Raw genomic sequence first — 12,806 nt, 5'->3', positions numbered from 1 at the left:
TATATAATGAAATCATGCAATAGGGTCTTTAATGACAGTCTTATTTCACTTCACATATTTTTGAGGTTCATCCATATTGTAGCACGTATAAGAACTTTGTTCCTTGTATTGTCAAGTAGTTTAGACCATTGTGTGGGTGGATCCAATTTTCCTATCCACTCACTACTTGGTGGGTACCTAGGTCGTTGCCATATTTACTGTTATGAATAATGCTGCTGTAAACATTCATGTCCAGGTTTTTTGTGTGGATGGGTATCTTCATTTCTCTTGGGTATATACCTAAGAGTGGAATTGCTGGGTGCTAGGAGCTCTATGTTAACATTTTGAGAAACTGCCAAACTGTTTTCCAAAACAGTTGCCCCATTTTATATTCCCTCCCACAGTGTGCGCAGTCAGTTCTTGTTGTCAGGGAACAGTGTCAGCCAACCCAGGTCCTCTCTGCCACCTACAGGTCCTCATTAAATGTGTCTTTGATATCTGATATGTCTCCAGATAGGCTGCCTTCCAATGGGCTTTCAGGAAGGTTTCTGGTAAGCAAGGGGACAGTGACAGCCTGTGCCAACAGCCTCCGAGCTCACCGGAGTCTCTGGGCCTCTTGGGTTTCTCCTGTCGTCTCTTCGCTGCAGCCAAGGCGCGGGCCCTCCTGCTGCATACCATAGTCACAGCCCCTTCCACAGGGGCTCCCCAGGTAACCTGGAAATGGCTATGAGGGCATGAGTGTGTATGTAAAGATTCTCAGAACCTCTGTGAAGTTCTTTTGTTCCTGGTTTTAATTTTATTTCATATTAGTGTGTACATGTGATCACTCCCCCTCATCTGAGGGTGTCATACTTGGATTGAGACCTATCCCTTCTCTTCCTATTATAGCATAGAATTGCCAAGCTAAGATTTCCATCTAGGCTAAGGGAGAGGTTGGCATAGCCTCTCTCCAGAAAGGATATATAAAGCTGGACAAAATTATTTCCATGCTATAGAAATCAAAGAAGGATATACAACAATCTGAGAAGCATTTGTGCTTGAAAAACTGCTGTACTGTGGGATTCTAGGGTTTTTCCCCCAGGCTGCTCTCATTCCACTGTCAGCTTAGTTGGCATGGAGGTTTTGTCAGAGCAGGGCAGAACTGTGAGGACCCCAGCGGTCAGAGGGTTCACCCAATTTGAAACAGTGGATGATGCTTGTACCCAGTGAAGTTTTCAGTGAGAGTGACAATCTCAGCAGAGAGTAGAGAGGGCCCCATAAGCCTAGAGTTGTATTGGATCAGGCATACTCCTGGATACGGCTATGCACATGTGCAGTGGAAACCTGGAGAAGGTGTAGGTGATCCACATACTCCCTCCGGCTAACCCTGAGGCTGCCCATAGGATCCTCAATGGACAGAACTGATTAATTGAATATCATCAAAATTAAAAGGTACCAAACTTCAAAAGACACCATTAAGAAATAAAGTCAAGCCATGTACCTAATAATAGAGTATCAAACTATGTGAGGCAAACACTAATAGAACTACAAGGAGATCAGGTGAATTCATTATCATAGTTAGAGATTTGAACATGCCACTATCAGAAATAGGTCTAGCAGGTAGAAAAGCAGTAATAACACCGACTGTTCTCAAGCTCACATGGAACATTCACCAAGGTAGACCACATTCTTAGCCATAAAACATAGCTTACTGAAAAGAGTAGAAATCATATAATGTCTGCTATCAGACCACAAGAGAAATCAATACAGGAAAATCCTAGAAATAAATACAGGAAAATCCCTACATGGAGATTAAATTCCACACTTCTAAAAATGTACCAGCCAAAGAAGAAATCTCAAGAGAAGTTTTCAAATATTTTGAGCTAAATGAAAATGAAAATAACAATTTATCAAAACTTATGGGATACAGTGAAACTAGTGCTTGGAGGGAAATTGGTACCAGTGAATGTATATGTTAGAAAATAAAATAAAAATTCTAAGTTTCCACTTTGTGAAAATAGAAAAAAGAAGAGCAAATTAAATTCAAAGTAAACTGAAGGAAAGAAATAATAAGGTATTGAGTAGAAATCAGTGAAGTTGAGGGGGCTCTCTTTTCTCTTTCTGGTGTGAGACAGGAGCTCCATCCTCTCACTTTATCTCTAAATAAAAGCCTCTCACTTGCTCTCCTAAAAAAAAAAAAAAGAAAAATTCAGTGAAGTTGAAAACAAAATCAATGAAACCAAAATCTGGTTCTTTGAAAAGATCGATAAAATTAATAAGCCTCTACCAGACTAAGAAAGAGAGACTGGGGTGGAGGGGGTAGGGGTGTAGAGAGAGGGAGGAAGAGAGAGGAGACACAAATTATTAATATCAGAAAAGGACATCACTATGAATCCTACAGAAATTAAAAGGATAATAAAGTAACACTATGAACAACTCTATGCCTACAAATTTGATGAGCTAGATGAAATGGACCAATTTCTTGAAAGCTACAATTTGCCCAAATTCACACAGGAAGAAATAAATTGAATATGTCTATATCTATTAAAGAAATTGAATCAATAATCAATAACCTTCCTAAAAGCACCAGGCCTGTATGGGTTCACTGGTACATTCTGCCAAACATTTAAGGAGGAAATTATACCGATTCTCTACGATTTCTTTCAGAGGATAGAAGCAGAATACTTCCTCATTCCATGTGGTCAGCATACCCTAACACCAAAACCAAAGACATTACAAGAAAACTAGAGACCAGTATCTCATGAACATAGATGCAAAAATCCTCAACAGAACATTAGCAAATCACATCCAACAATTTATAAAAAGAAATTATACACCATAACCAAGTGGGATTTATCCCAAATATGCAAGACTAGTGCAACATTTGAAAATTAGTTAATGTAATCTATCACATCAATAGAGGGGAAAAACTATCATTTCAGTAGATGGAAAAAAGCATTTTACAAAACCAAACATCCATTCATGATAAAAACTCAGTAAACTAAGATTAGGGGGAAACTTCCTCAACTTGATAAAGACAAAAATTCTAGAGGTAAAATCATAGATAATGGTGAGAAAAACCCAAGTTTTACCATTAAAATCAGCTACAAGGTCAAGATACCCACCGCTCCTTTTCAACATCCCAATGGAAGTTCTAGCTAATGCAATAAGACCAAAAAAAGTACACAGATTGGAAAAAAATACGTAAAAACTGTCTTTGTTGGCAAATGACATGATTGTATGTAGGAAATCTGAAAAAAATTTATCAAAAAAACTCTTGGACCTAATAAGCAATTATCAAAAGGTTGCATGATATAAGAATAATATAAAAAAGTCAATCACTTTCCTATATACCAGTAATGAACAAGTAGAATTTGAAATTGAAAACACAATGTCACTTACATTAGCACTTTTCAAAACTAAAATATTTAGGTATAAACCTGACAAAATATGTACAAACTTCCTATGATGAAAACTACACAACTCTGATAGATAAAATCAAAGAACTAAATAATTGGAGAGATTGCCCATGTTCATGGATAAGAAGACTCAATATTGTCAAGATGTCAGTTTTTACCAACTTTATTTATAGACTCAATGCAATATCAATCAATATCCCAGCAATTTATTGTATCAGTATCAATAAACTGATGCTAAAGTTTATATAGAAAGACAAAAGATCCAGAAAAGCCAACACCATATAGGAGAACATAGTTGGAAGACTGACACTATACAACCTACAATAATCAAGAGTAACACTGGTGAATGAACAGATAATAGATCAGTGGTACAAAATACAAAAGCCCAGAAACTGAAGCGCATAAATAAAATCAAGTGATCTTTGACAATGGAGCAAAGATAGTCTTTTAACAAATGGTGTGGGAATAACTGGACATCCACATACACAAAAATGATTTGAGACACAGACCTTACACCTTTCACAAAAAATTAAGTCAAAATGGCTGATAAACCTAAATGTAGAATGCAAAACTATAAAAGTAGAATGTAATGGAAAACCTAGATGACCTTGGACATGGCAATGAGAACATCTAAGTTGTTGCATCATAGTTACTAAATAATATTAACTACATAGGAGCTACATACTACATATAACTACATCATAGTTAGAATATCAAAAGTGCAGTCCATGAAATAATTGATAAACTGGACTTCATTAAAGCTAAAAACTTGTCTTTCAAAAGATAAGAAAAAGAGAAGACAAGTCACAGACTGGCAGAAAATATTTGCAAAAGACACAACAGATAAAGGACTGTCAACCAAAATATAGCAAGAACTCTTAAAACTCAACAATAAGAAAACAAGCACCTGATTAAAAAGTGGGCAGACACTTCAACAAATAAACTATACAGAATGGAAAATAAGCATATGAATAGGCGCTCCACATTCTCTACCCAACCATCAGAGAGATAAATGCAAGTTAAAACACTACATACCTAGAGTGCCCCAAATCCAGAACATCAACAAAATAAAATACTGGTGAAGATGTGGAACAAGCATCTCTCCTTATTGCTGGTAAGATGCAAAATAGTACAGTCACCTGGGAAGAAGTTTGACAGTTTCTTGCACAATTAAACATACTTTTACCATATGACCCAGAAACTACAATTCTTGGTATTTACCCAAAGGAACTGAAAACTTACGTCCACCTAAAAACCTGCACACCGATGTTTACAGCAGCTTTATTCATAATTGCTAAATTTGGAAGCAACCAAGATGGTCCTTCAGTAGTTGAGTGGGTAATAAATCCGTGGTACATCCAAACAGTGGAGTATCATTCAGTGCTAAGAGGAAAGGAGCTATGAAGCCATGAAAAGACAGCGAAGAACCGTAAATGCATATTACAAAGTGAAAGAAGTCAATCTGAAAAGACTACATGCTGTATGATTCCAGCTAGATTATATTCTGGAAAGGGCAAAACTAGAGTTGGTAAAAAGATCAGGGCTTGGGATCTGGGAAAGGAATGAATACAGGAAGCACAGAGGATTTTTAGGGCAGTGAAAGTGTATGATGCCATAATTATGGATACATGTCACTATTTATTTGTCCAAATCCAGAGAATGCACCCCAAGAATGAAACAATATAAACTGTGTACTTTGGGTGATAGTAATGTGTCAGTGTAAGTTCATCAGTTGTAACAAATACACCATCCCAGCCAGTTATGTTGATGGGAGAGACTATTGCATGTGGAGGGAATGGTGAGAAGCAGAGCAGAGTATATGGGAAATCTCTGTATTTTCCCTTTGATTTTGATGTAAACTTTAAACTGCTCTTAAAATCTCAAGAATGAAAAAAAAATGCAACAAGAAGAGACAGCCTGGGAGAAAATCTTTGCCAGTTCTATTATCTGATAATGGATTTGTATACAGGACATACCATATAACTCAATAAGAAGGAAAAAAACCTCCCATGTAAAAATGGACAAAGACATTTCAACAAGGAAAATATATAAATGGCAAATAAGCACATGAAGAAATGTTCAATGCTATTAGCTGTTAGGGAAATGCAAACTAAAACCCACTTGGATACCTTTACACACCAACTAGACAGAATGGCTATCTTAAAAAGACAGACATGCCGGGGTTTGGTGAGGAAGTAGAGAAGCTGGATCCCTTGTACACTGCAGGCAGCAATGAAGGTTGCACAGCCAGTCAGTAATTTCTTGAAAAATTTAACATCAACTTTTCATATGACCCAGCAATTCCACCTCTAAAAATCTGAGAGAAATGAATACATGCCCAAAGACATGTCCACAAATACTCATAGCCACATTTTCCCTAAGAACCAGAAATAATAAATAACCCAAATGTCAACCAACTGGTAAATGGGTCAGTGAGATATTGTATTAATAAAAAGGAATGAATACTGATACATGTAAAACATGCCAGATGCAAAACAGCACATTGAGAATGATTTTGTTTATATGGGATGTCCAGGAAAGGCAAATATAGAGACAGAAAGTGGTTGCCTAAGGCTGGGGGTTAGAATGGGGATTAACTGCAAATGAGCACCAGGGAACTTCTTGGAAAATTCTCCAACTGGACATGGTGACAGCTGTACATGCTCTGGTATGTAAACTGTATCACAATAATGCTGTTGACAAAAGAGAAATAGAGTATCTGACAATTCAAAGTGTCTGTCTTACCTGTATTAGCTGAAGCCTCAGGTTTCTTCACAAGCTTTTGAGACTTATTAAAACCAATCAGAAACATATTTTAAAATTACTTAAGAATGTTCTCCAAATTTATCATTCTTCTAGGTCCTGACATTGCTCATTCTTCAATAGAAAACCACGTAGATACAGTGACAGCTTTAAACCTCCACTCCCTTGCCCCTGCTCCGCTGTGAGTGACAGAGCGCAGTGTGAGGTTTCCTTCTCTCTCTAAGAGGACATCTTCAAGCAGACTGCCCCTCACTGCCTTTTTTTTAAAATTATTTTTATTTTTTTGAAGAACATTATGTTTACTAGGCTCTCCCCTACCCCAAGGCCCCCCCCACAAACCCCATTACAGTCACTGTCCATCAGCATAGTAAGATGTTGTAGAATCACTACTTGTCTTCTCTGTGTTGCAAAGCCCTCCCCTTTCCCCCACCCCCCACATTATACATGCTAATCATAATACCCCCTTTCTTCTTCCCCACCCTTATCCCTCCCTACCCTCCCAATCTCCCCAGTCTCTTTCCCTTTGGTAACTGTTAGTCCATTCTTGGGTTCTGTGATTCTGCTGCTGTTTTGTTCCTTCAGTTTTTCTTTTGTTCTTATACTCCACAGATAAGTGAAATCATTTCGTATTTGTTTTTCTCCGCTTGGCGTATTTCACTGAGCATAACACCCTCTAGCTCCATCCATGTTGTTGCAAATGGTAGGATTTGTTTTCTTCTTATGGCTGAATAATATTCCATTGTGTATATGTACCACCTCTTCTTTATCCATTCATCCACTGATGGACGCTTAGGTTGCTTCCATTTCTTGGCTACTGTAAATAATGCTGCGATAAACATAGGGGGGTGCATCTGCCTTTTTCAAACTGGAGTGCTGCATCCTTAGGGTAAATTCCTAGAAGTGGAATTCCTGGGTCAAATGGTAAGTCTATTTTGAGCATTTTGAGGAACCTCCATATTGCTTTCCACAATGGTTGAACTAATTTACATTCCCACCAGCAGTGTAGGAGGGTTCCCCTTTCTCCACAACCTTGCCAACATTTGTTGTTCTTTGTCTTTTGGATGGTGGCCATCCTTACTGGTGTGAGGTGATATCTCATTGTGGTTTTAATTTGCATTTCTCTGATAACTAGCGATGTGGAGCATCTTTTCATATGTCTGTTGGCCATCTGAATTTCTTCTTTGGAGAACTGTCTGTTCAGCTCCTCTGCCCATTATTTAATTGGATTATTTGCTTTTTGTTTGTTGAGGAGCATGAGCTCTTTATATATTTTGGATGTCAAGCCTTTATCGCATCTGTCATTTACGAAAATATTCTCCCATACTGTAGGGTACCTTTTTGTTCTATTGATGGTGTCCTTTGCTGTACAGAAGCTTTTCAGCTTGATATAGTCCCACTTGTTCATTTTTGTTTTTGTTTTCCTTGCCCAGGGGGAGATATTCATGAAGAAGTAGCTAATGTTCACATCCAAGAGATTTTTCCCTATGTTTTTTTCTAAGAGTTTTATGGTTTCATGACTTACATTCAGGTCTTTGATACATTTTGAATTTACTTTTGTATATGGGGTTAGACAATGGTCCAGTTTCATTTTCCTACATGTAGCTGTCCAGTTTTGCCAGCATCATCTGTTGAAGAGACTGTCATTTCCCCATTGTATGTCCATGGCTCCTTTATCATATTTTAATTGGCCATATATGTTTGGGTTAATGTCTGGAGTCTCTAATCTGTTCCACTGGTCTGTGGCTCTGTTCTTGTGCCAGTACCAAATTGTCTTGATTACTATGGCTTTGTAGTAGAGTTTGAAGTTGGGGAGTGAGATCCCCGCCACTTTATTCTTCTTTCTCAGGATTGCTTTGGCTATTCGGGGTCTTTGGTGTTTCCATATGAATTTTTGAACTATTTGTTCCAGTTCGTTGAAAAATGTTGTTGGTAATTTGATAGGGATTGCATCAAATCTGTATATTGCTTTGGGCAGGATGGCCATTTTGACAATATTAATTCTTCCTCGCCAAGAGCATGGGATGAGTTTCCATTTGTTAGTGTCCTCTTTAACTTCTCTTAAGAGTGTCTTATAGTTTTCAGGGTATAGGCCTTTCACTTCTTTGGTTAGGTTTATTTCTAGGTATTTTATTCTTTTTGATGCAATTGTGAATGGAATTGTTTTCCTGATTTCTCTTTCTATTGGCTCATTGTTAGTGTATAGAAAAGCCATACATTTCTGTGTGTTAATTTTGTATCCTGCAACTTTGCTGTATTCCGATATCAGTTCTAGTAGTTTTGGAGTGGAGTCTTTAGAGTTTTTTTACAATATCATGTCATCTGCAAATAGTGACTGTTTGACTTCTTCTTTACCAATCTGGATTCCTTGCATTTCTTTGTTTTGTCTGATTGCCGTGGCTAGGACCTCCAGTACTATGTTAAATAACAGTGGGGAGTGTGGGCATCCCTGTCTTGTTCCCAATCTCAGAGGAAAAGCTTTCAGCTTCTTGCTGTTAAGTATGATGTTGGCTGTGGGTTTATCATATATGGCCTTTATTATGTTGAGGTACTTGCCCTCTATACCCATTTTGCTGAGAGTTTTTATCATGAATGGATGTTGAATTTTGTTGAATGCTTTTTCAGCATCTATGGAGAGGATCATGTGGTTTTTGTCTTTCTTTTTGTTGATGTGGTGGATGATGTTGATGGATTTTCGAATGTTGTACCATCCTTGCATCCCTGGGATGAATCCCACTTGGTCGTGGTGTATGATCCTTTTTATATATTTTTGAATTTAGTTTGCTAATATTTTATTGAGTATTTTTGCTTACGTTCATCAGGGATATTGGTCTGTAATTTTCTTTTTTGGTGGGGTCTTTGCCTGGTTTTGGTATTAGGGTGATGTTTGCTTCATAGAATGAGTTTGGGAGTATTCCCTCCTCTTCTATTTTTTGGAGAACTTTAAGAAGAATGGGTATTATATCTTCTCTGTATGTCTGATAAAATTCCGAGGTAAATCCATCTGGCCTAGGGGTTTTTTTCTTGGGTAGTTTTTTGATTACCGCTTCAATTTCTTTGCTGGTAATTGGTTTGTTTAGATTTTGTGTTTCTTCCTTGGTCAGTCTTCGAAGGTTGTATTTTTCTAGGAAGTTGTCCATTTCTTCTAGGTTTTCCAGTTTCTTAGCATATAGGTTTTCATAGTACTCTCTAATAATTCTTTGTATTTCTTTTGGGTCCGTCGTGATGTTTCCTTTCTCTTTTCTGATTCTGTTGATGTGTGTTGACTCTTTTTTTCTCTTAATAAGTCTGGCTAGAGGCTTTTCTATTTTATTTTCTCGAAGAACTAGCTCTTGGTTTCATTGATTTTTTTCTATTGTTTTATTCTTCTCAATTTTATTTCTTCTCTGATCTTTATTATGTCCCTCCTTCTGCTGACTTTAGGCCTCATTTGTTCTTCTTTTTCCAATTTTGATAATTGTGATGTTAGACTATTCATTTAGGTTTGTTCTTCCTTCTTTAAACATGCCTGGATTGCTATATACTTTCTTCTTAAGACTGCTTTCACTGCGTCCCACAGGAGTTGGGGCTTTGTGTTGTTGTTGTCATTTATTTCCATATATTGCTGGGTCTCCATTTTAATTTGGTCGTTGATCCACTGACTACTTAGAAGCGTGTTGTTAAGCCTCCATGTGTTTGTGAGCCTTTTTGCTTTCTTGGTACAATTTATTTCTAGTTTTATACCTTTGTGGTCTGAAAAGTTGGTTGGTAGGATTTCAATCTTTTTGAATTTACTGAGGCTCTTTTTGTGGCCCCGTATGTGGTCTATTCTGGAGATTGTTGCATGTGCACTTGAGAAGAATGTGTATCCTGTTGCTTTTGGGTGTAGAGTTCTGTAGATGTCTATTAGGTCCATCTGCTCTAGTGTGTTGTTCAGTGCCTCTGTGTCCTTACTTATTTTCTGTCTGGTGGATCTGCCCTTTGGAGTGAATGGTGTGTTGAAGTCTCCTAAAATGAATGCATTGCAGTCTATTTCCTCCTTTAATTCTGTTAGTATTTGTTTCACATATGCTGGTGCTCTTGTGTTGGGTGCATATATATTTTTAATGGTTATATCCTCTTGTTGGACTGAGCCCTTTATCATTATGTAATGTCCTTCTTTATCTCTTGTTACTTTCTTTGTTTTGAAGTCTTTTTTGTCTGATAGTAGTACTGCAACACCTGCTTTTTTCTCCCTATTGTTTGCATGAAATATCTTTTTCCATCCTTTGACTTTTAGTCTGTGCATGTCTTTGGGTTTGAGTTGAGTCTCTTTTAAGCAGCATATAGATGGGTCTTGGTTTTTTATCCATTCAGTGACTCTATGTCTTTTGATTGGTGCATTCAGTCCATTTACATTTAGGGTGATTATCGATAGGTATGTACTTATTGCCATTGCAGGCTTTAGATTCGTGGTTACCAAAGGTTCCAGGTTACTTTCCTTACTATCTAAGAGTCTAACTTAACTCACTTAGTATGCTGTTACAAACACAATCTAAAGGTTCTTTTCTATTTCTCCTCCTTTTTCTTCCTCCTTCATTCTTTATATATTAGGTATCAGATTTTATACTTTTTCTCTATCCCTTGATTGGCTTTGGGGATAGTCTATTTAATTTTGCATTTGCCTCACAATCAGCTGCTCCACCCTCCCTACCATAATTTTACTACCTCTGCTGACAGCTATCCAACCCTAGAAACACTTACATCTATAGCAGTCCCTCCAAAATAGACTGCAGAGATGGTTTGTGGGAGGTAAATTCTCTCAGCTTTTGCTTATCTGGAAATTGTTTAATCCCTCCTTCAAATTTAAATGATAATCTTGTCGGATAAAGTAATCTTGGTTCCAGGCCCTTCTGCTTCATGGCATTAAGTACATCATGCCACTCCCTTCTGGCCTGTAAGGTTTCTGCTGAGAAGTCTGATGTTAGCCTGATGGGCTTTCCTTTGTATGTGATCTTATTTCTGCCTCTGGCTGCTTTTAACAGTCTGTCCTTATCCTTGATCTTTCCCATTTTAATTACAATGTGTCTTGGTGTTGTCTTCCTTGGGTCCCTTGTGTAGGGGGATCTGTGGACCTCCATGGCCTGAGAGACTATCTCCTTCCCCAGATTGGGGAAGTTTTCAGCAACTACCTCCTCAAAGACACTTTCTATCCCTTTTTCTCTCTTCTTCTTCTTCTGGTATCCCTATAATGCGAATATTGTTCTGCTTGGATTGGTCACACAGTTCTCTCAATATTCTTTCATTTTTAGAGACCCTTTTTTCTCTCTGTTCCTCAGCTTCTTTGTACTCCTCTTCTCTAGTTTCTATTTTATTTATTGTCTCCTCCACCATATCCAACCTGCTTTTTATACCCTCCATCATGTTCTTTAACAATTGGATCTCTGACCTGAATTCATTCCTGAGTTCTTGGATGTCTTTCCGTACCTCCATTAGGATGTTGATGATTTTTATTTCGAACTCCCTTTCAGGAAGAGTCACGAGGTCCATATCATTTAAATCTTTTTTGGGAGTTGTACTAACAATTTTACTCTGGACAAGGTTCCTTTGGCGTTTCATGTTTGTAAATGGCGCCCTCTAGTGTCCAGAATCTCTACTCTGGAGCTGCTCAGCCCCTGAAGCAATGTCGGGGGTCACAGGGGAGCAGTACTGGTGCCTGGGGGGAGGAAAGAGCTGTTCCCCGCCTCCCGGCTGCTGTGCCTGTCTCCACTGCTTGAGCCAGTGGGCTGGTCACACAGGTATAAGTTTTTGTCCCAGAGCAGCCAGATATGGATCCCTGCTTTCCACAAGCGGCCGGAATCCCAGTCTTCCCAGGAACTCTGCCTGTATTAACTTTCCAACCCGGTAGTCATGCGAGTCTCATGAAAGCACCATGAAATGTAGGTTTGTGCTCCCAGCGCAGACCTCCAGAGCTAGGCATTCAGCAGTCCCAAGCCTTCCACTGCCTGTCTGCTCCATTTGTCTTCCTCCCGCCGGTGAGCTGGGGTCGGGGAAGGGCTCGGGTCCCATGGAGCCACAGCACTGGTACTTTACCCCATTTGGTGAGGTCTGCTCTTTTCTCCAGGTGTGTGCAGTCTAACGCGTCCTGTTTCCTGTTGCTCTCTCAGGATTAGTTGTGCCAATTAAATTTTCTAATTGTTTCCAGTTTTAGGAGGAAGCCTCTGTCTCTCCTCTCACGCTGCCATCTTTAATGCCCTCACTGCTTTTATTTCTCGGCAACCGGTCTTTTGTTTTACCCACCCAAGTCTTTGTAAAAATTAAGAGAACCAGGCCATATTCTCTCAGCTCCTTTTGGAAACTATCTTTGCCACCATCAGAGAACATTCCATTCGTCATCCCCGACGAAATGACGCCCAAGGCTATCTGATGACTCAGGAAGCTTCTCTCCCCTTCTGATAGGAAAAGGAAGCCAACAGGGTTTAGGTGGAACAGACTTCTGATTTTGGTTAAATTGTCTAGACCTTCTTATTTTCAGCCACTATATACAAATGCCCAGAGTCCCTCCTCCAAGAGTGAATTCTAAACTTTCATGAAAGTCTCAGGAACGAGGAAGACAGATGTGGCTATGGACTATCTAGCAGACAGACATCTCCAAGGAGGCAGAAGGGGAGTCTCCCGTTTTCTCCCACACCCAGTCTGTACGTTTGTCCT

Source organism: Manis pentadactyla, chromosome 5 (assembly GCF_030020395.1).
Source record: "Manis pentadactyla isolate mManPen7 chromosome 5, mManPen7.hap1, whole genome shotgun sequence".
Classification (NCBI taxonomy): domain Eukaryota; kingdom Metazoa; phylum Chordata; class Mammalia; order Pholidota; family Manidae; genus Manis; species Manis pentadactyla.
Note: the sequence above shows the minus strand (reverse complement) of the source record.